The 22698-nt window shown below is 38.9% G+C and overlaps 1 long non-coding RNA gene across 2 annotated transcripts in view; it reads left to right on the top strand.

Annotated features, from left to right (window-relative positions):
• Positions 1–7204: 7204 nt before the first annotated feature.
• Positions 7205–22698, top strand: part of LOC138685150 (uncharacterized) — a 138028-nt gene continuing 122534 nt past the window's right edge. For both annotated transcript variants that reach the window (XR_011324417.1, XR_011324416.1), the window contains exons 1-2: positions 7205–7825; positions 20858–20975. This is a non-coding gene — a long non-coding RNA (uncharacterized lncRNA). The remainder of the gene's footprint in view (positions 7826–20857; positions 20976–22698) is intronic.

Here is a 22698-nt window from a genome sequence, read left to right as displayed (position 1 = left end):
TGCCTTTGGAGCCCTGTGTGTTCTGTGAGAATCTGTCCCTTGTTGCAGAATTAAATTCCAAAAAATGCTGTTTTCTTTTTCAAGGATCTTTCCAAACCCCTGGTATTAAGAAAGTAACTTTGAATACATGAAGCAAGGATAACGTCACAAATGGGTGTCTGTGGAGATCTTGGAAATGGTAGTTCTGTAGCGTGGATTATCCAGTTATTATTAATAGACTATTTGTTTTGAAACCTGAAGATAGTCCAAAACTGGTTATCAGGTAAAGTGCTGTAGCTGAATATTTTAGTTGGAACCCAGACTGGGGAGGTTTTTTTTGAGTTCTAGTATGCTAACTGGTCGTTGTTCTTTTGCCAAAACTCCCATTTCCTCCTGGCAGGTAAATATATACCTGGCTTGAAAGAATCATGGTTGCAACAGTGGCTGTCATGACATAAAGCACTGTGAAATGAATTTATTAAACTGTTTAGATCTTTAATATATTAATAACATACATTATTAATTCAACTAGTGTCAGTTTCCAGTCTCCTGCTCGAAAATGCTCAGCAATCCAGACTGCAACAGAAGTCAGATCTTGCTTCCATAAAGTCATAAAACTGTAATTAAATGTCTGCTTTAAAAAAAAAAAAAAAGGTCTTTGCTGCAAAATAACCAACTTTTCTTGCACAGCATGCTTTCTCAGCTGGCAAGTACTTTGACTTAGTGGGTTTTCTCCCTGAGTGCTTTTAACTTCTTTTTAAAGCTTGCAAATTTGATTTGTTTATTGTGTAGGATTGCACTGCTGGATAAGATCATGCTGCTGACTTCAGTCAAACTGAGTGAAGGCCTGCAATATTTTGCAAGCATGCAATATGATAGCATGTAGTATCACATTTCAGTAGATGAAATACAGTTAAAATTGTCCATCATAGGATACTATAATGGGCTATTGATTTTTAGATACTACAGTTTCTTTGTAATTGAATTGTGCTCGTGAACATATGAAAATGTTCATTTGCAGATTCAAGGTCATAAAGTAAAAATTGCACAAACGTCAACCATATATGCAGGCTAGACAACAGTCTAATATTAATTACATTAGTTTTTCCAGATGACTGCATTAACAATGGAGCTTGCATATATATTGAATAGTGTAGGTTTTGTTCTTGCTAATGCTAAATTGGAAAAAAAAAAGACATTAATTGTTATTCCTGTGCACTTATTTAGACGTGCCAGCTTTCCAGTTTTTAGCAAATGTGGTATCTCATTAGAATGAGAAGTATCAAACAGCTTTCACTCCAGGTAGATCGTAGGAATGGGATAGGATTAATGTATATGTTGACTTAAAGGCTTAAAACATCTTTCTAAAATTTAATGTTGTTCACAGACAGTTGCATAATTAAGGATTTAAAATGTGTGTTTAATTATTTTGTTATGGAGACAACTAGCCTAATAGATATACAATGATTAACTCCAATATTAGTATTTTAATGGAGTAGGTAATGGTAGTGATAATGACTGTCTTTTCAGCTTTGACCACTTAATCCTTGCTGAGCGACTTACTAGTTGAGTCTTGAAATGTTTTGGTTTTTTTTTTTTCCAGCTCTGTATAGAGTTGGCACTGGAAAAGGTCCTGAAAGAGAATCATAGAATATCTCAAGCTGAAAGGGACCCATAAGGATCATAGAGTCCAACTCCTGGCACTACAACTATGGCAGTAGTACATGTTATAACTTATTACTAGTTGCGGTACAGTGGTGCCAGCTGGCATTCCATGCCCCAGGAGATGAAAACAAGTTTATTTGGATGAATTAAAGCTGTAGTAGCATATCAACATGTGATGCAGGAGTAGCTGCATAGCTTCTTTATTTCTAGGAGACTTGCGGCATCTGACTCTAGATGGTCTATAATGAACCTTGAGAAATGTTATGTGTGTATACCAGCTAGTCAGGGTATCATTGATGGAATACATAATGAGGCAAAGACCAGGTGAAGTATAATTATATATTCAAAAATAAAACAAAATTGGTAAGGCAGGAAGAAGAGTCTGAAAAAGTGATTGGGAAACTTTTCTACTGTACAAATATTTATCACCAAACTACTGTAAAATATAACAGGTATTGGAAGCTTATGTACTGATATCTTCTGCCATTTCAGAGGCGTTTGAAAAGTTTAAAAGTTTAAAACTCTGACTTAAATTCGACACACAACTATAACAATGGTGCACTTATGTCTGAACCTTAACACCTCACATGAAAAAAACAAGGTTACATAAATTTTTCATTTGCTTTCAGACCTATCACAGCATGAAGAGTAAGAAATAGTTTAGTAGCATTTTCTCAGTATTATTCTTCTGTCCTTTTTTTTGTGCAATTAAAGTAGCATGATAAAAATTGCCACCTCTGTTTCTGAAAAAACTGCCACCTCTGCACTGTGTTAAGAGGGAAGCGCTTAAAATATGGTCGACATAGCAATGCTGTAAATGCTTGTAGTGGAAGAAATGCTTTCTCTACCTCAAATGTTCTTCAGTGGCATTCTGTGCCAGGTCTTTATTTGCTGGATGAAGGATTTCTTTAACAACTAGAAGTGATTTTTCTGGTTATCATTCTTTGACCATTTGGAATTAGCGACATTTGAGTCCCTGTAGGATGGACTGGGAACAGCTATGCACGTAGTTTGTATGAACTATTTGAGCTGGAAAAAAATTCTGTGTAGGGATTTGATTCTACAATCTGTGTTAGGTTCTGCTAGATTTTTCTGTCTCCTCTCTCAAAAATTCTGCATTGTGAACTGGCAGGGGTCAGTTCCACTGAAAGATGTGCCAGCTTTGTTATAGAACTGAAAGAAATGAGATTATGCTAGCTGTTGTTCGGATGTAAAACCACTATTTCTCTCCTTAAAAAATATACCAAAGCTCTACAAGCTTCCTTGCAGCAGTATTTCTGCACCAGTATTTTAGCCTACTGAAATTTGAGCTACCAGTGTCAAATATTGTTACTGAGCAGGAATGATGCTCCCCATAAGATTAGGGTTTTTTCCTCTAATTATATATATATAAAAATCATATATTGTAAACTTGTGCAATAATTTATGGATTTTATGGATATAATTTAAAAGACTTTTTTTTTTTTTACAATGCATGCAAGGCAGAAAAAACCTGAAGATGTGGTGTGATGGCAGGAAGGAGTTCTTGAAGATCTGTTATTAAAAACCTGAGGAATACTACCACAGAAGTTAGTCAATAGTAGAAAACTGTTACTCTTTAAAAAATAAAACAAAACCAAACCCCCAAACTTACTTATTTGCAAGTAGTGTTTTCTTGGGTAGGACTGATCATTGACCAGATCACTTACTGTTAACTGCATTTGAAATTCCAGTTATGAAGTATATTGTAATTGTTCTCTGAAGCCACGAAGAGCCAAAAATTAATTTTACTTCAACTGCAAATCTAATTGTTCTTTTCTGAAGTCTTACAATATTATATTTCATATTACGTGTTTTTGATCATAAGAATGTCTTCTCAAACTTTTGTCTCCTAAAGTCAGTGGGAATCTTAAAATTGAAATCTCTATGTTATGTTATATAATGTTATGTTATATAATGGCAGGACTTAAACAGTTGATGAATTTGTGTTAAATGAATTGCGGATACATTTTATTAACTTAACCTCATACAAACAAATGTACTAATGACAACAAAGAAAATTCAGTAAAAGTAGGGTAAACTTTTATGCAGCTCACAAGCTAATGGAAGAAAGCCTCAAGTTTTCACTGCCTCTTAAGTTGTCTTAACATTGACATGAAATACTTTTTGGTTTTGGGGTGGAAGTGTTGTTTGGGATTTGTGTTTGTTGTTTTTGTTTGTTGCAACAGCAGCCCAGCACTGTTAGAGCTAATGGTGTAGATGTTCTTTGTATTCAGTAATACAAAGAGAATATAAAACTAGCCATTTTAAAAGAAAAAGAAATTAATATGGCTTACTGCAGCAAATTCAAGCAGCAACCTGATCTGGCATATTAGGTCAGAGTGCTTGCCTAGACAGGATCTAGAGCTTCATGTATATTGGGATTAAATATGATCATCTTTTCTTACAGCTATGTGCAAAAAATAGAAGAGCATCTGTTAGTAACCTGCATGCTATTGTTGTGAATGGTTGATCATGATTCCCTCTTGATCACTATTTTCAATCCTACCCATTATTTCTATCCCAACAGTTTTCTTCCCAATTTATTGCATGCTCAAGTTCAAAAGAAATAGTTTTGCTTTCTGTGGAATACAAATAAACGTTCTACAGTGGAAAATGTAGCCCACCATTGCACTGCCTTTACCCCCTCCTTAAGGGTACTTCAGTGGTCATACGAAGCCTTTTTTCCTTTTGTGTTATGTCAGTGTTGAGAGATTCACTGATCATATCTGTTCTTGTTGTATCTCAGGTTGACCTTGGCACAGCAGGAAAAGCCTTCCACAATATGAAGAGACACCAATACTTGGCAATTCGTATGATAAACCAGTGAATTCTTTTTATACGTTTTAACTGCCAAGATTCTAGGCAGTAAGTTGTGTGATCTATACCATGCACGGAGAAAAAGTATGGGAATAGCAAATCGTATAAAAGATGATGGCTATAGAAGCTTTAGGATACCATAAAAGTGTCTGTTTCCAGAGTTTCACTATTAAGTGGAACGGATCTGGCTCTTGCAGGAGAATCTCTGTCTAGAACCCAGGGATCTCATCTCTTACTTGCTGAAGATTGTCCGCAGCAGAAGTCCTGAGAATCTTCTGATAACTTAAATGTCTCAAATCCTGCATGATTGTCTGAGACCTGGAACACAGAAATATTTGTTCTGGCGCCTGTGCTATCGTATTGGTTTTAGACTACCATTCTTGTCATAGTGCCTTTTGTAAGCACTATATAGATGCTTTGGAAGAAGTAGATACTGCCTTGCAGAACTTAGAACCTGGAAATGTGAGATTGATGGAAATTGGGGTCTTCATTTTATAGATAAGGAAACTGATGAACTGAAAGATTAAATGACTGATTTCAGGGTTACATGGTAGATCCAGAGCAGCAGAACACATGCAGACTAAAGTCTGGTTTGAGCACTGTAATAGAATTCTTCGCTTCTTGCTAATGTCACTATGGAACTAGCAAATTTTTTTTAAGAGAACTCAGTGTTGGGTAGCTTCTGCTAGAAAAGTGGTTAAGGCTGTATTAGTGCACCTTTTCTTTTGCTGCATAAACATACAGAGATGGAAATGCCTGCTCCCCTTTTCCCCCCTGCTTTTGTGCTTGCTCTGTATTTGCAAACAGGAAGCCAAGTTTGTTGAGAGGGGTAGAAATAGTGCCCTCGCGTGTTATTTCACTTTGCCATCTTAAAATGCTATAGCACCTCTTATCAGCTAAAAATCAAGAGTGGTACACAAGTGTTGTCACTGCAATGCAGCTGTTTTTGTGGAATAATAGCAAAGAAGAGAATAGAAATAGCAAAGGGGGGTCGGTGTGTCATGGACCAGTAGCAGATATTACGTACATGACAGTTAAGTCCTGCTCTCATGCAGAAACAATAGAAATCTCTCAATAAAAGAGAACAAAGAAATCTTGTGTTACACAAAGGAGAGAGGGGAAGAAATACTCCTGTATCTGAAGTATTAACTGCATAGTACAGCTTCTCTAAGAGAGGGGAAAGAAAGCTTAGTTTTTTCCCTCCCACCAGAGGCCCTGTCAGATGGAGATTTAAATGCCCAAGCTACCTGACAAAACTAGTATATATCCCAATATTTGCATAAAAGATTTATTAATTTTTTGAAAATGTAAGTTTGGTAGGAATGTTTTGGTGGACTGAGATTTCCGTGACACATAGAAGTGATACATCAATTTTTCCATTCTTCCCCCCCCCCCCCCCCTCAGTTTTTAGTCATCTTTATGGATTACTATATGTATTTTCTTCCCAAGGATAAGGAGTATAAGCTTAAAATTAGCATCTTGTCAGTAGGAAAGAATGTATCTTCTGTATAGCCTGTACAAGAAGCAAAGTGTGTATGTGTATCATAGGCTTTGCAGGCCTTGACCTCTGGAGAGGCCATGTGGGTTTGAAAGTTGGCAGAGATGATTGCAAAAAGTAATGAGCTCATGACCTGGTGTTTTGAAGCAGCGCAAGAGACTGTCTCGGGTATTGATCCAAACTGGGATCTCAAAAGTGGTTACTGCAGCTAAGATTTTTGTTAGATTTCATGTGGTCTCCCTACTGGTAGCTTGGTTTTGAACAAAGATCTTGGCAAAAGGTTCCCAGGATGAGAAAGAACTTTGTGAGATGTAAAAACGACACTAGGGCTTGAGGCATCAGTTTGGGGTGGTCTTACTGAGTGCCTACACTTGCACATTTTGCCCTTGGCATTTTCTGGTCAGACACATTAGTCTTGCTTCTACCAACTAGAAATATGAGGGAGAAAAGGATGTCACTTTGTGTGTGATAGTGACTTCAAAAATGTCAGTGTACTCTAAAAATACTGTATTGACTTCAAGATTTAGGTCCTATTAATAGCAGTGATATTAGATTGATTTGGGACTGCAGGTCCTATATCATTTAGAAGAAAGAAAGAATTGAATCAAACTGAAACTAACATTCTGTTTAAAAAATAGAAAAAGAATTGGAAGTAGATTGGCATGGGAGTGATGATTAGGATATTTGCTGTTGTGTTGAAACAAACTAACTTTCTACAAAATTGAGCTAAGTAATCTAAACTGTGTGTGCATCTACCCCTTTATAGTGTGATAAGATTAGTGATGTGTCGTGGTTTCAGCCCAGCCGGTAACAAAGGACCACGCGGCCGCTCGCTCACTCTTCCCGCCCCCCTCCAGTGGGATAGGGGGGAGACGGAGGAGAGAAAAGAAAAAAACCCTGGAACCTTGAGGGTTGAGATGAAGGCAGTTTACTGGAACTACACAAAGAAATTACAACAACAACAACGGTACTAATGAACGAGTATACAAAAAGAGTGATGCACAGTGCAACTGCTCACCACCTGGGACCCGACGCTCTGGCGCTTCCCCGCACCGAAAGTCGAGACCACCCCCCGGCCCGCTCCCCATTTGTATACTGAGCATGATGTCACATGGTATGGAATAGCTCCTTGGCTAGTTCAGGTCAGCTGCCCCGGCTATGCCCCCCACCTCCCAGGTTACTGTAAAAATTAACTTTATCCCAGCTGAACCCAGGACATGATGTCATTTAGATTTATATTTTCTTTCATCAGATGTTGGCAGCGTAAGCTCTTGTTTTGCTTCTGCATTACTGTGAGGGCACACGGAACCTAGTTCTTCAAAGGACTGAGTACTTTTACAGGATGACTCCTTCGGTAAGGGTGTTACAGTAAACAAAAACAAAAAACCTCCTAAGGTAGAGCAACAGGTAGGTTATCTGATGTTGGTTTACAAATTCTGTGTCAAGCTGACTTAAAAGAAAGGAACAATCAGTTTGTTTTTGTGGTCTTATTTTATGGTGATAGTCATAAACCCTCTGTTTTTGTATTAGCAAAATCAAGGAAACTTTCACAGTATTATTAATGTTTGAAATACAAAATGTATTATGTTGTTTTAAAATGGGAAATCTGCTTTTGGCCCAAATCAGAAGTCAGGTGTTTGATTGATTAATTCATAATTGATTGTAATTTCCACTTGTAAATCCTTCTCTAGCAGACACAGCCTTACTGGAGAAAAGTAAAGTGGTGCTCACCTGACTAGTCTGTCAGGTTGTCCCATGTCACATAATGCAGTTGAACAGCTCATTCCTTAACTGGCTGTCCTTCTAGTGCTGGAAAGGGAATCCTTCTATTCATGGAAATACAAAGTAAGTTTATCAAAATAAAGCGTTAATTTATTAAATTTTAAAATATTTTTGTGTTCAAGAAAATGGAAAACCTATAATTCAAAATAATGATTTATGTTCTGCTATCTCATGTCTGGCTTAACCAGTTTGCAAATACTGTATTAGGCTGGTTTTGCGAGAGTACCTTTGTCCACCAGGGATTACTAGTTCCAGTGTCACCTTGTGTTAATACAGTTCAGGGATGGAGCTGGCTTCCACATGTTCATGCTGTGCTGAAACTAGTAAGGTGTCCTGGCACTGGGCTTGCAAGGGAGCAAGGCACAGAGGCACCCAGAGCAAGGCACTGTGGGCAGTGGAGTATCTAGATTTGATGGAATGGAAGAGAAAAAAGTTACAAAAAAAGGGGAGGAAGGTGGCACTGGGACCATTATGAGTTGCAAGGAGGGTTGTCATGGGGAGACAGCAAATTGACCACCCAGCACTGTTTCAGTTATTTCCACTGAATGTTTTTGGTTATTAAAATGCAGTGTTTTTGTGTCTTGCTATGTAATTTCATTGAGGGTTTTCTTTGAATTTATTCTTGTACTAATAAATAAAATCTTTGGGGTATTTTATACATCAGTACTATTGAAATGAACTGTTGAGTACTGCTCAACTATTTCATTATTTCTTGTTTAAACATACCCTGTAGAACAGTGTGACAACAGTGTTGGATAACATTGTTTCTTGGCAATGATCAGTTCAGGTTCATGTTCAGTCAGTCTGAGGATGAGGGTCCCAGTTCAAGGAAGGAATATGTAAGTTCTTACGGTATCCCCATTTAGCAAATTATTCAGGGATATATTCCATCTAGAAGATGTGTTTAAATAGTGTTGTCTTATGTGTAGGCTTCACAGGCAGCCTAGAGTCTACCTTATACATACATCAATGCCTTGCTGAATAGAAAAAAACTATCAGAAATGTTAAACTGAAATATAACTTTTTGATAACAAGAAAATATATAAAAATATTTTTAATTATTTGTGCTTACTGTACTAACTGTACTAGTAATACAGTGCAAAATTGCATATGCTTACATGCATTCATGTGCAAAATTGACCTGTTATTTTGTAGTTTTTGGATATGAAAATATGTTTGCAAAATAATGTACATAAAGCAGAGATTTGATTGCAGTCTTTAGGGGAAATTAGCAAAAAGATAGCAGTTTATGTTGAAATTCCAGTGGTTTTTTTGGTCACCTTGCATTCAGATTGCAGAAAGCAAAGATGATTTAAGCAATGTTATGACAATACGTAACCTGTATGGAACAGGATACGTTCTCAAGGTATACTTTTTAAAATGCACCCTGCAAGAGTTTAAACTAAGCAATGTTAGGCTGTAGAAGCAAACTCTATTCTATCATTAGGTCCTTATGGTTCATTAATTTTAATGTTTGGAATTGGAATGCCACCTGGGAAGAATGCATTGGATTATTTTCTGCAGTGCTGTCTATCTTGATATAGTGCTGAGTCTGTTATTCTTGCATCTAATGTATTCAAGTTGGCATGAATGTGAAAGATGTAATTCTCATTACGTGTGCTAAGCCAGGCAGTGAGGGGAAACAAGCTTGACTAAATGCTTGGATTTCAACCAATGGTGCAGCAAACTAATGTTGGCTCTGAAAATGAAAACTGTTACTGTACATTCATCAGCTGAAAACAGTGAGCTTTAAGAATCAAAATTTTAAAAAAGAAACTGAGGACACTTTGGCACGTTAACCCTCTTCAGTTTAAAAGCATCGGAATGAAAATTCCTGTGAATAATAAAGGTACTTGTTATTAGTAACAATTAGGGATTTTATGCTGAAGGACGTATTGTGTGGCATTTTTATTTTGAGTTGATGCATTCCTTATGTCCTGGTTTCAGCTGGGATAGAGTTAACTGTCTTCCTAGTAGCTGGTACAGTGCTATGTTTTGAGTTCAGTATGGGAAGAATGTTGATAACACTGATGTTTTCAGTTGTTGCTCAGTAGTATTTAGACTATAGTCAAGGATTTTTCAGCTTCTCATGCCCAGCCAGGGCACCTGACCCAAACTGGCCAACAGTGTATTCCATACCATGTGACGTCCCATCTAGTTTAGGAACTGGGAAGTGGGGGGCAGGGATTCGCCGCTCGGGGACTGGCTGGGTGTCGGTCGGCGGGTGGTGAGCAATTGCCCTGTGCGTCATTTGTACATTTCAATCCTTTTATTACTACTGTTGTCATTTTATTAGTGTTATCATTATCATTATTAGTTTCTTCTTTTCTGTTCTATTAAATTGTTCTTATCTCAACCCAGGAGTTTTACTTCTTTTCCTGATTTTCTCCCCCATCCCACTGGATGGGGGGGAGTGAGTGAGCGGCTGCGTGGTGCTTAGTTGCTGGCTGGGGTTAAACCACGACACCTTGGCAGCAGCAGACAATAAAAATGGATAGAAATTTTCAGTACCAGTAGCTGCTTCAAGAACTCTTGTAGGTCAGTTTTTCAGAATATGCTTTAAAGCAAAGAAAGCTGCATCAGCAGAGTTCCAGTTGTTCTTGAGGGCTTGATACCACCTTTGAACTCCTCGCTTTCACCGCAGTATGTAATTGTCCCACTGTGTGTGTGGGCTGGCAGTACTCTTATTTAGAGCACTGCCCTGCTCTTGGAAACAAGCTATTCCCATTTACACAGCTCAGCTTCTTCTATAGCTTAAAAGCATTTTCATCTATTTTTTTATTTTCCAAATGCCTGCAGAGTGCATGGCTATTTATTAGCATGTGTGACAGCTTAAATGGCTCTTGTCAACAATTATCCATTTAGAAAAGTGGCAGTCTTCATTTGTGATGTTGTAAGGAAAATGATCGCTAAACAAAAGTCTTGTGTGTTTCTTAAAATACAAAGTGGTATCTCTAAAATGTATTCTGTGAGGTTGAAAACAATTCAAAGAATTTGTGCTCTATAACAGATCAGTATGGAATAAAGTGTTAAGATTTTTTTGACTTATCTTTGGAAGACCAACTTTTTCTTGTGCTTACCAGCAAAGTTATGGCCCCACATAAATCCTATTGGTTATAACAATACTGTTTGACAAAAGTAGTCATGATATAGGGTAAAGGGGGTAGCATTATAAAAAGTAAAATGTTTCAAATGTAAAATGAAGGGAAAGAGAAAAAAGGGCTTTAATTTCCAGCAATATTTATTTCCTGGAATTTCTGCTTTTCTCAGACTCTTACAGTGGTTTTTTTAAATAGACCAAGAAATTCTGCCACCATTGAAACTAATAATTGGTAAAACACTGACTCCTGTGTGATCAGGGTTTGACCCCTGGAGTCCTCCTACACTGCTGACTGTGCTCTATGGGGAAATTGGATCTGCAAGCTCTAAAAGTAGAGATTTGCCATTGCTCTTGCTAAATGGCTTTGTGAATAACTATCGAAATCCAAGATGGATTAGAGATCACAAAGTGTTCGGTAAAACGGGGTGCGGGAGAAGTAAATGGATATGTTTCCGGAATATTTGATATGAAGCTTTAGTTGGGAAACATACAGAGAAAATCATGCTGTGTGACAATCATACTTCCATCATCTGAAAGCATCTAAAATAAGTAGTTGTGACCCAAAGTAGGTTAACAGGCAACCTTTTAACGAAGAATGTAGCCTGTACATGTCTCCCTCTCTCTGTAATAGGAGCCATGTCTCAGTTATGTATGTGGCTGGGAGGAGTTCAATAGTATTTCCCAGGCATAAGTAACTTTTTTGGTAAACGTTAAAGCATGAAAAAGGATTGCTTGAACAAACTTTTACCCATCTGCTTTAAAGTAAACCTGTTTGCTATGTGTGAGTGAAATCAGCTGCAAACTTTTTCCATTTTTCTCACACCATTCTCTCACTTGACAATACAACTTCAAGCTGTTTATAGGTAATTCCAGAGCAGAGAAATACTTTGCTTACACGAAGAGAGAGCACGCATACTTAACAGAGTATCTGTCTTTTTGAAGCAGATAGTGCAATTAGAATTATTTAATCATTATAATTTATGTGCATAATTACATGCATAATATGTGTATAATTTATGTGTAGACAAGAGGGGAAAAAGTCCCTTTACTGGGAAAGGAGGACTTAGAAAATTGAGAGGTAAGCTATGAAGATGTGAGAGATGACTGCAAATTTTAATTTCATGCTTTCCCTTTTCATATTAATTGCTGCTATTTTATGAGCCTATTCCTTGTGGAATGGTTAGTCCTAACCCAAAACGTGTTTAAGAAACCTGAAAGCTAGAGTGGAAGTGTGATGGACTATGTCGGGAAAGAATCTGAAACGCTCTGTGTATACAGTACATCTTACTGCATACCGTATCTTCCTAGCACAATGGGGTTTACTTGATTTTTTTCGGGTTTATTTTTCAAAGCTTGGTGATGTAATTTCTGATTCCTATAATAGTAGTTTAGTGTTAACAGTTTACCAACCAAATACATAAATCCATGAGATCAAAGGGTCTTATCATGGCTCTGTAAGGGTGTCCCTGTCCTGGAAGTTTCTAGCACAACTAGAAACACTACTGATATAAAGCTTTCATGGAAGTCCATAAATTGACCTGTAAGCTTTTATTCAACTGGAGGAAAAGGTGACCTGCTTCATGAATAAAGAATGGACTGTACTGAGCAGCCTGGAAACAGGTCAAAGAAAGCTATAGCTGTCGTTTTTAACCATATTAAAATACTGCCTTTCAGCACTTCTTTATGCTAGCCTGTAGCCCAGAATTAGAGCAATGTAACATAATCTTTTATCCTATCCCATGCCTTTTTTACTTTCTTAGGTTTGGTTTCTTTTTCTGAAACAACTACTCCATGTGCCAGTGTCTTTCAAACAATGCAAAAAATACATTGTAGGTAAACTGAGAATCCATGCTTCACAAACAAAGCCTCTGATTTAGGCAAGTAGTCCAGAGGTAAATGTCTTCAATTTCCAGAATAACTTGTCTTTAGATTGAGATTATGGGCTATGAAGTTTGTTATTTATTGTGCTCCTTGGTTTTCAAGTAACTTTGTTTTAAAATAGGGTAATTGTTTTTGTTGTAGCTTTCTAAAGGACACTGACATCCCAAAGTAGCTGCCTTAGATTTAATAAATATATATACAGACAACCAGACTGTGGACTTATTTTAGCCTTTATCTATGGCAATAGTAAACAGTGAATATGTGGTGTCTTAAGAGCTAAATTTGTTTTTTGAGCTGCTGGAATTTTTTTGCTTTAATGAAACATCAGTTCACTTGGCATTTTTATTAACAGCCACTATTTTTCTTTATTTCTGATGAAGCAAAATCTTACAAGGCTGCACTTTACTACCATTTTTTCCCCTACTGTTTTTGGTGTGTCATAGTGGCTTTGAAAACCAATTTACTTCACATTCCACTTCTACTGCCAGCTTGACTAAAAATGGCTTGATTATGTACAAAAATATAATAAATGCACAGGTTAAAAGAAAGTCATATTAAAGAATATGCAGATTACACTAGAGTAATACAACTGAGTGAGTAGAGGCTGTTGTCAGAGCTGTAAGGACAGCTGTACTTAAATGTTTATAGTTGCAGTTTTGGTACTTTGTCTTGGGTGGGGGGGAAGTGAATTCTGAGATGAAAAAATACATTATTCTGTCTCCTAGTCCAGGGTACCCATGTTCCATTTTGAGATGTATTTGGTGGGATGACCTTGCAGAACTATTTACTCAGGTTGGAGTTTGTGTTGCTTCTGTATGGCACTAACACTAGTAAATTGGTTATGTAGTTCCTAAGTTTCTTGCTGTTACAGGTGAAAGAAACAAACTTGTATGAACTGTAGGCTTGAAAAAGTTAGAGCAATACAGTTTCTTAGAGGAGTTAATTTTCTGCTTTGGTAGAAAAGCATCAAAGAAACTGGATAAAAGACAACTTATCTATATGCTTTTACACATGGCATGCTGAAGATAATACTATAATATTATAGTATAAATAGAGTATAAAGTATAATAGGAAAGCAGACCCGATAAAACTGGAGAATTTTCATCTGTGCCATTCAAGGCAGCTCCATTGCATTGGATGGAATTATGATAAGTTATAATAAATAAGGCTTGCCTTTTGAGGTGCTTCTTGAAAATGTGACAAGCTTGTCAGAAAAGCTGTAGGGAGAACTGTGAAAACTAAAAATATGAACTAAACATGGCTGGTTACAGCATCTCTGCAGGGACCCAGTGAACAATATGGATTTATTTACAATGGAGGAAAGAAATCCCTTATCTTTTGCCGTAGGACTTTGCTTTAGGATCTGATTCTGTAAAATTCAGAGTAACTTCTAGAAGTGCTGTCCTGGTTTCAGCTGGGATAGAGTTAATTTTCTTTCTAATTGCTGGTATAGTATTGTGTTTTGGGTTCAGTATGAGAAGAATGTTGATAACACACGGATGTTTTCAGTTGTTGCTAGGCAGAGTTTAGACTAAGTCAAGGGTTTTTTGGATTCTCATGCCCAGCCAGCAAGAAGGCTGGAGGGACACAAGAATTTGGGAGGGGACACGGCCAGGGCACCTGACCCAAAGTGGCCAAAGGGGTATTCCATACCATGTGATGTCACATCTAGTATATAAACTAGGGGGAGTTGGCCTGGGGGGACTGCTGCTCAGGGACTAACTGGGCATTGGTTGGCGAGTGGTGAGCAATTGCATTGAGCATCACTTGTTTTGTATATTCCAATCCTTTTATTAGTATTGTCATTTTGTTATTGTTATTAGTTTCTTCCCTTCTGTTCTATTAAATTGTTCTTATCTCAACCCACAAGTTTTACCTTTTTCTTTACGATTCTCTCCCCCATCCCACTGGGTGTGGGGGGGAAGTGTGTGAGTGGCTGCACGGTGCTTAGTTGCTGGCTGGGGTTAAACCACAAAAAGTGCTAACAAAACTTCTCCCTTGTATGAAGTCTGTGTCTGAATTGCCTTTTGAGAATTTTCAGAAATAGTTCAGCAACTTTTGCTATGAATCCTAAAATAATCAGACTCCTCCCTCCTTTTGTTTGAGAAGGAATTAAAGGTTTAGTTGGGTTCTTATGAATGTTACTGATTATTGTACTGCACTGTGATCACTGTTTAGCTACTGTGTTTGCCAGTGATAGGATACTTGAACTTCAGAAATGTAGTGCTAATGACCTTCAGGATGCTTTTCCTTGACCTGGAGCGAGATAAGAGCTTTCTGTGTCATGGACCAAAGATACTGAGTGTTACCAAAGACTAGGCTGTGTGCTGCAGAACTCGCCTGTTCTTTATGTATGATGTGTTTGCCTGTTTTTACGAACACCATGCCCTGAAGAGCTGTGAAGACAATATAATTGATTAAGTTACAACAAAGTATCTGAGCTCAACAGCTGTAAGCACTCATGTGTTTCAGAAGACCAAAACCTTGCAGTGATAGATGCCAGGAATTCTGAGGTACTTAACTGATAGAAGTAAACAGTCATACTTGTGTCACTATTGCTTATAGAGTAAAATTCTCATTTTGTTGCAATGTGAGCAATAAAACTGAGCTTCTCAGTGTATCCATGGTGAAGAGCCCTTAGTCTTCTCTTGGATTGCTAATAAAGAGCAGAGGATGTGGTACATATAGCCAGTTCAGTCAGTGCTGTGTCAGAGAATATCAAGGGTTAACAAGAATAGCAAAGCTGTATAGATGTTTTGCGCAATAAAGTTAAGATAACAAACTCCAGCTACTGCAAACTTGGAATTTATTCAGAATGGTGGTAGATGCAATCCCATAGTTACTCTTTTCAAAGCTCATTTTCCCATCTTATGCATGCGAATGGACATCCAAATGCTTGCTCTGCAGAAGCATGGGTGCAGAAAACAGACAGACAGATTTTAGTTAAACTTTATTAAATTTTTAAATAGATGAGTACTATAAGGCATTCTTGTTAAAGTTTGACATCAAATGATCTCATGATTTTTCCAGATTAGGAGTAACTAGCTTATAATAAGGCCAGGAAAAACAATCAGCTTTAAAATTGAGGTTATCTACTCTTTTGTTTGCTGTACTACCTACTGTTTGATGAAGACTGTTAATCAATTCACCCCGTGTTCTCTGCTGCAAATATAGAGGCCATGAAAGCCTCTTAATCTAAGTCTAAAATACTCTTGCTATTACTGAAATTGAATCTGCTGTGACCTGCCACCAGGCAGGTGCACTGGGCTCATTCTTTTTCATTTTATAACATCCGTAGCTTTCCCATTGGCTGAACTGGCCAAATGGTTTGTGGTGTTAATTTGTTTAGGTAAGGACTCTGTGTAGTGTGTGAAGATTGAGTGAACTCCTTTCCATATGTACTCTCCCACCAATCTGTACAGGAACTGGGGGCGGATGAGAGGGTATTGGGCATGTGTAGGGACAGCAATTTGCAAAAGAGATTAAAGCACTGGTGGTGGGTATCTTCCCTTCAGAATTTTTCACTGTAATAACCCACAGCAAAACTGGGTGTTCTGATTTTAAGTATTTTGGCATATACTCACCCTGGTGAAGGTGGAACCTTCCTCAGTTTTAAACTTTGAGATGAATGAGTTTCTTCTTCACAGGGTGACTTAATCCCTAAATTTTTCAGAATCATAAATGCAAAATCCAGGAGTTACAGCTTACTTTTTTCTCCAGGCAAAGTAGATAAGAACTTGGGTGTTGCTTGTTTATTGGGCAGACTGAAGGTCTTTCAGTCCTTTTTTTTTTTAAATGATAGTTGAGGGATCTGTATCAGTTTCATCTAAGAAAATTTCTCCATGATATGATGTAATGTGTTTCATACTTGCTGTTCTATGAAAATGCTATTCATTGCTGGGTCTATAGGTTGCTTCTGTTCTGGGGATCCTTTGAACTGGGTGTATTGGCTTTGTGTGGTAAGGTTTTGGTAGCAGGGGGGGGTTACAGGGGTGGCTTCTGTAAGAAGCTGCTGGAAGCTTCCCCTGTGTCCGACAGAGCTAATACCAGCCGGCTCTGAGACGGACCCGCTGGCGGCCAAGGCCGAGTCAATCAGCGGTAGTGGTAATGCCTCTCTGATAACATTTTTAAGAAGGACAAAAAAAAGTTGGGACCGACGGAAACGGCAGCCAGAGAGAGGAGTGAGAACATGTAAGAGAAACAACCCTGCAGACACCAAGGTCAGTGAAGAAGGAGGGGGAGGAGGTGCTCCAGGCGCCGGAGCAGAGATTCCCCTGCAGCCCGTGGGGAAGACCATGGTGAGGCAGGCTGTCCCCCTGCAGCCCATGGAGGTCCATGGTGGAGCAGATACCCACCTGCAGCCCATGGAGGACCCCATGCCAGAGCACGTGGGTACCCAAAGGAGGCTGTGACCCCGTGGGAAGCCCACGCTGGAGCAGGCTCCTGGCAGGACCTGCGGATCTGTGGAGAGAGGAGCCCACAGAGCAGGTTTTTCTGGTAGGACTTGTGACCCCGTGGGGGACCCACGCTGGAGCAGGGTGCTCCTGAAGGACTGCACGCCGTGGAAGGGACCCATGCTGGAGCAGTTTCTGAAGAACTGCAGCCCGTGGGAAGGACCCACGTTGGAGAAGTTTGTGGAGGACTGTCTCCTGTGGGAGGGACCCCACGTTGGAGCAGGGGAAGAATGTGATGAGTCCTGCCCCTGAGGAGGATGAAGCGGCAGAAAATAACGTGTGATGAACTGACCGTAAACCCTATTCCCTGTCCCCCTGTGCCGCTGTGGAGGGGGGTTGGTAGAGAATCTGGGAGTGAAGTTGTCCCTGGGAAGAAGGGAGGGGTGGAGGGAAGGTGTTTTAAGATTTGGTTTTATTTCTTATTACCCTACTCTGGTTGATTTGTAATAAATTGAGTTAATTTTCCCCAAGCTGAGTCTGTTTTGCCTGTGATGGTAATTGGTGAGTGATCTCTCCTGTCCTTATCTCAACCCACAAGCTCTTTGTTATATTTTCTCTCCCCTGTCCAGCTGAGGAGGGGGAGTGATAGAAGGGCTTTGGTGGGAACCTGGCATCCAGCCAGGGTCAACCCACCACACTGGGAGACAGTGGGTAAAATCTTAGTGTTGAGACTCTTATTTTCCAAACAGCATTCACAAGGAGTACATCACTGCCCACATCTGCGGTCACACTTTAAACTAAGAGCTTGTTGGAGTCTTGAAGCGAGCAGCAAAGAGTGAGCACTCAGACTGTAGCCTCAGGCCTCTGTCAAACAGGAGAGGAGAGCCCTGAAGCAGCACAGCAATCTGGCAAGAGTAATTTTTCCAACAGCAATGGTGGAGTCTGAAGGGAAAAAAAAAAAAAAAACCAACTTGAAAAATAAGCTTTGAACACCTTTTTGCTAGCTGGTTAAATTTGGCACAAAAAGTACTGAGGTGGGCGTGGTGGCAGAGACAAAAAGGAATTTTGCTGTTTAGTTTCATTGTGGTTAGAAATACTTACATGTGAAGAAGAGATTTGTCACCAGGATTTTTGTGTGTGTTGGCCTTTTTGAGGTAGAGACACTAGCTACAGAAAGACCTCAGGAGAGGGCTGTTGGTGATGAAACAGTCTTCCCCTGTCCTTTTTGGTATTTATTGGAGGTTTCAGGTCTATCACTCTCCAGCTGAAGAGCTCATGCTTCACTCCTTCCAAAGAGACTGTAATCAGTAGCCCATTGAGCTAATTGTTTGCTTGTTTGAGTGTTTTGAAAAAAAGAAGAGAGTAATAGAAAGAGGCAGGCTGCCTTCTTAACAAAATCCCAGAAGTAACAGAGTAATTTTCTGTGTGTTGAAAAAGCCTGCAGCCCAAGTCTCTTTTGTCTGAAAGTGACATATTAGTCTCTGAGTTCCTTAGAAAAGAGGAAAACTACTGGCCAGTGGGGCCATTTATTTTTGTTTCTGTGTGTTTAAGGAAAAAGAAACACAGTAGATACTGCCTGGAATAAAATTAGTAGTTCTCTATAGGTTCCCCCCTCCCAATTCAAAGAACAAATACCCATGGTGCTATTCTGAATTTTGCTGCCCTTCCAGTTAAAATAAAATATAAACTTTTGTAACTGCTAAGGAATTGGGTATATATAACTCCATGAAATAACAGATTTATGGCTGAATTTCTCTTAGTTATTTCTTTATCACACTCAGGGACTTAGCTGCATACCAAAGAGCAGGAATTCATACGCAGGTTATTTTTTGACCAAATTTCCTCCCTTCTACAAAGAAACCTGCGAGTAAAAGAAGTAGATACAATTCATGTTGGGTAATAGAGCAATGACTGAGAAGGCATTAAACTCTAAATTTTTAGTAACTCCTGGAACAGTAAGAAAAAAAAAAAGCTGGCTGAGAAGCCTGTTCCTGCTTTCAGGAAGCTTCTTGTGGTGCAAATTCACTGATGCCAGAAGGTAACTTAAACAGAGGATCTGTGAGGAGAATTTAATGGCTACTGACTCTTACTCAGTAGCAATCCTGGCAACTAGATTGCAAATACATATGCTTTCTGATTTTTAGTTGTGACTATTGTAATTTCTAAGCAGTCCTACTTAAAAGCACCAAACGAACAATTATTCATATATTCATATTGGGATAATCACTCATTTTGTTGGCTGCATATTTGCTTTTGTGATAACTGTCACTGAGAAATAATTTTTTTTGTTATAGTAGGGGCTATAGACTAAAACAGACTGAGGGATCCACTATCCCTCCACCAATGGCAAAAATCAAAATGCATGAGAGGAACAGAAGGGATGGGTGTAAAGAGGTGATTTAACCTGTCAGACAACATAGTGGTAAAGCTGGACTAATCCTTGAGATACAGTGTAAAGATTTAGGGCTCATGCTCACTCAATGAACAGTTGTAGCAGTTTGAGACGTTACTACCCTTCGGCAGAGTGTTTCTGTTCCTGCAGCAGACATTATCTAGCTTGTAGTCCTGCATTTTGATCAGTGGTGAACCAAAGCTCTGCCCTGGGAAAGGGTCTGTGCATCCTCTCTGCCCCAGCGGCACCGCAGCCTGCAGGGTGGGTAGCCGGAGCTGTACCAACTTGACATACAATAATGGTGTTCACCACAGCTTGCCTTGCCAAAGTCTGTCATTTGACTACATTTTTCTCTCTCCTGAGTATAGCCTTAAATTCTCCTGATGAGAATGTGCTGATGATACACGCTGTGGTTTTTTTTTATTGTAAACTGAAGCAGTACATAATGATAAATGAAAAAGTAAAAGGTGTATATATACATCTATTTTACCTGTAGTATGCAGAGGTTGATCTGTTACACTCAGATTTTAATTTTAAATGGTCTTTTGGATCAGGCTTCATCAGCAGCAGTTGTTTTTGAAGAAGTGGCAATTTGGAAGGGTTCCATTTTGTGTGCTTCTTGTTTGTCTTCTAAAGTTGGTGATTTAAGCAAGTAGGGTAGAAGACCACAGCAGGATGGAAGCGTTAGTGTGTGCCAGCTGTGAACACATCTTTGAGGCTCATCCTTCCTACTCTTGATGTACATATCTGTCTGTATTAAAAATACCTGTGATCTGGATAGCTGTGAAATTCCACAAACAAACGAAAAGCTTCATGCAAATATAATTTCCTTAGTAGCGTAACTTTCATCTGGTTTGACTTACCAAGCTTTCTTGTAATTAGTGGAGAAGTACTCCACTCAGTGTTGACATGAAGGCATTGTGCAGGATTCATGTTCATCTGTTTGAAAACCTGTTCTGAAGTCTCTGAACTTGTTTCACAAATCAGTGGAGCAAAGTGGCATTTGTGGAATTATTGCTGCAAATAAGATGAGAATCAAACCCACTATCTGAAAAATTAGATCTCAGAATAGGTTTTACTCTGAACTTGCACTCTACTTTGCAAAACCTGGTCTAAACATAGTTAAAACCCCTTACTAAGGGCTGTTATCCTCCTAGATATTTATGAAAAGCAGAGTGAACAGTGTATACATATCTAAAAGCTGATTTAATCCTTAGGGAAGTTAGGTGGTTTTGGATTTCAGGATGTTCTGAAAGGATTGTTTTCTGTTTTGTAAAAACACTGCGAAAGAGAAAGCAAAGGTGGAATGTCCTACTGTTTCCTTCTAGGCTTCTCCTTGAATGATTATGCTGGCTCACAAGTTCTGCAAGATGTCTAAATGCAAACCTGTAATCCTTTAATGCATTTAACACAGAACTAAGTGCTTTTCAGTGCAATCATATGCAGGTAAGTACATACATGTTTCTGTATTTTGTAAATCCTATTTTGTTGGTATAGCTGTGGCAAGTATTTTTTTTTAAATTGAGTTCAGACAATGAGTGGGCAGAGTGCTGTACATATACAGAAACTTGGCATCTGTCAGTACCTTTTCTGCACTGGATGCACTGTCACCAACAGCTATACATGGTTAGTTGTGGGCCATAGCAGGGTGCTCAGTCAGGTGTTGGGAATGTGATCAGCATGGATTTGTTTTGCAGGAGAGCCAGTTTCTCAAGGTCCTACTTACATGGTCAGGAGACTCATGGTGTTTAAAGATGAAGGACAAAGTTCAGCTACTTAAGGTAGGGCTGTGTTTGCCTATAATTCTCTATCAGACTTTCCCTGGGGGATTTACACAGAGCTACCCCTAACGCTCAGACTCCTCTACCCGTGCATGAATCAAATTCTGCTATGGTCATTGTATAATTTAAGGTGACAGGTGGGAGCAATAGCTTACGACATGTACCGTCTTTCACTGCTGGAGATCAAGAGCACCATATGCCTTTCCTGGAGCATGTTGTGCACACGAGGGTGAGATAAGCTCCTACTTGTGAAAAATGAGAGTGAAAACCAGATCTTACCATATTGCCTTTGTGCTCTGACCTACCTTTTTGGCTGTGTAGCAGCAAAAAAATTGGTTCTTTGATGACTATACACCTTACATTTGAGAAGCACAAGGGGTCTGTTTCCAGCTGTCTCTTTTGGCTTCCTATTCTGTCGTCTTCTTCTCTGTGATACTAGAGGAAGTGTAGTCTTCTGGAAACCAAAACAAACCAGATATTAAACTACTGACAACGTCACAGTTGTTGCTGCTTCTTGACTTCAGTGGTTCTGGTAGAGACTTTCAACAAGTGATAGCCACTATGGGTGTTGTGTTCCTTAAGATAATACAAACAAACACTTGGGGAAAAATAAAACCCCACCTCAGTAATGTAGATTAAAAATGTGCAATGTGCAAACTATGTGCTGGATATTCTAAAAGGAACTTTTAGCTTCAACAGAAGGGGTTTCTGGGGGAGGGATTACTTCTAGGCATTTTTTTAGTATGTTTGTTTCCTGATCTAAATATGAAAAATTTAGACTATGCTGCTAATTTTCCAAAATGATTCATAATTCCTTCCCATGCTCCAGCAAAAGTATAGAAAATGACCCTTTCTTAAGGTTAATTTAAAATCTGGCTAGAGTTTCTGTTAAAGAAAGGGAAGCCTATCTGTTGACAAGACCCGGCTTTTTGGGAGGATGGAAGTTTATAGTTTGGAGAGTGGAGGATTCTGCTACTCTTTTCCTTCTTTTATCTTTTCTTTTTTCCTTGAACCGTCAGGAAGATTTTGTCCTTGTCCTTTGTGTTCGTGAGTCTCAAGAGAACAGCACATACCATTTCTGTGCTATTTTTATTCCTTCCTTCTATTGGTAATCTATTGGTACTTTCAGCCTAAATCAGGTCACCTTGAGGATTAAGTAATGGCAGTATAGGAAGCCATTTCTGGAAGGAAGTAAATTGGTTTGTTTCTTTGTTTTGTTTTGTTTTGCTGGATGAGAAAAGGGAAGTTTTTGTTCTCTGGAGAGGATTCTTGAGTAGCTATTTTTCTTTGGTGTTCTTAAGCTATAATATAAAGGTCTGGGACACTTTTTCATGCTAACAGAGTAATTAATCTTAATTGCATTGATTGTTTTACCACGCTTTAGCGGG

The sequence above is a fragment of the Haliaeetus albicilla genome, chromosome 4, assembly GCF_947461875.1.
Source record: "Haliaeetus albicilla chromosome 4, bHalAlb1.1, whole genome shotgun sequence".
NCBI lineage: Eukaryota > Metazoa > Chordata > Aves > Accipitriformes > Accipitridae > Haliaeetus > Haliaeetus albicilla.
The sequence above is the reverse complement of the archived record's forward strand: the minus strand, read 5'-3'. Positions and strand labels throughout refer to the sequence as shown.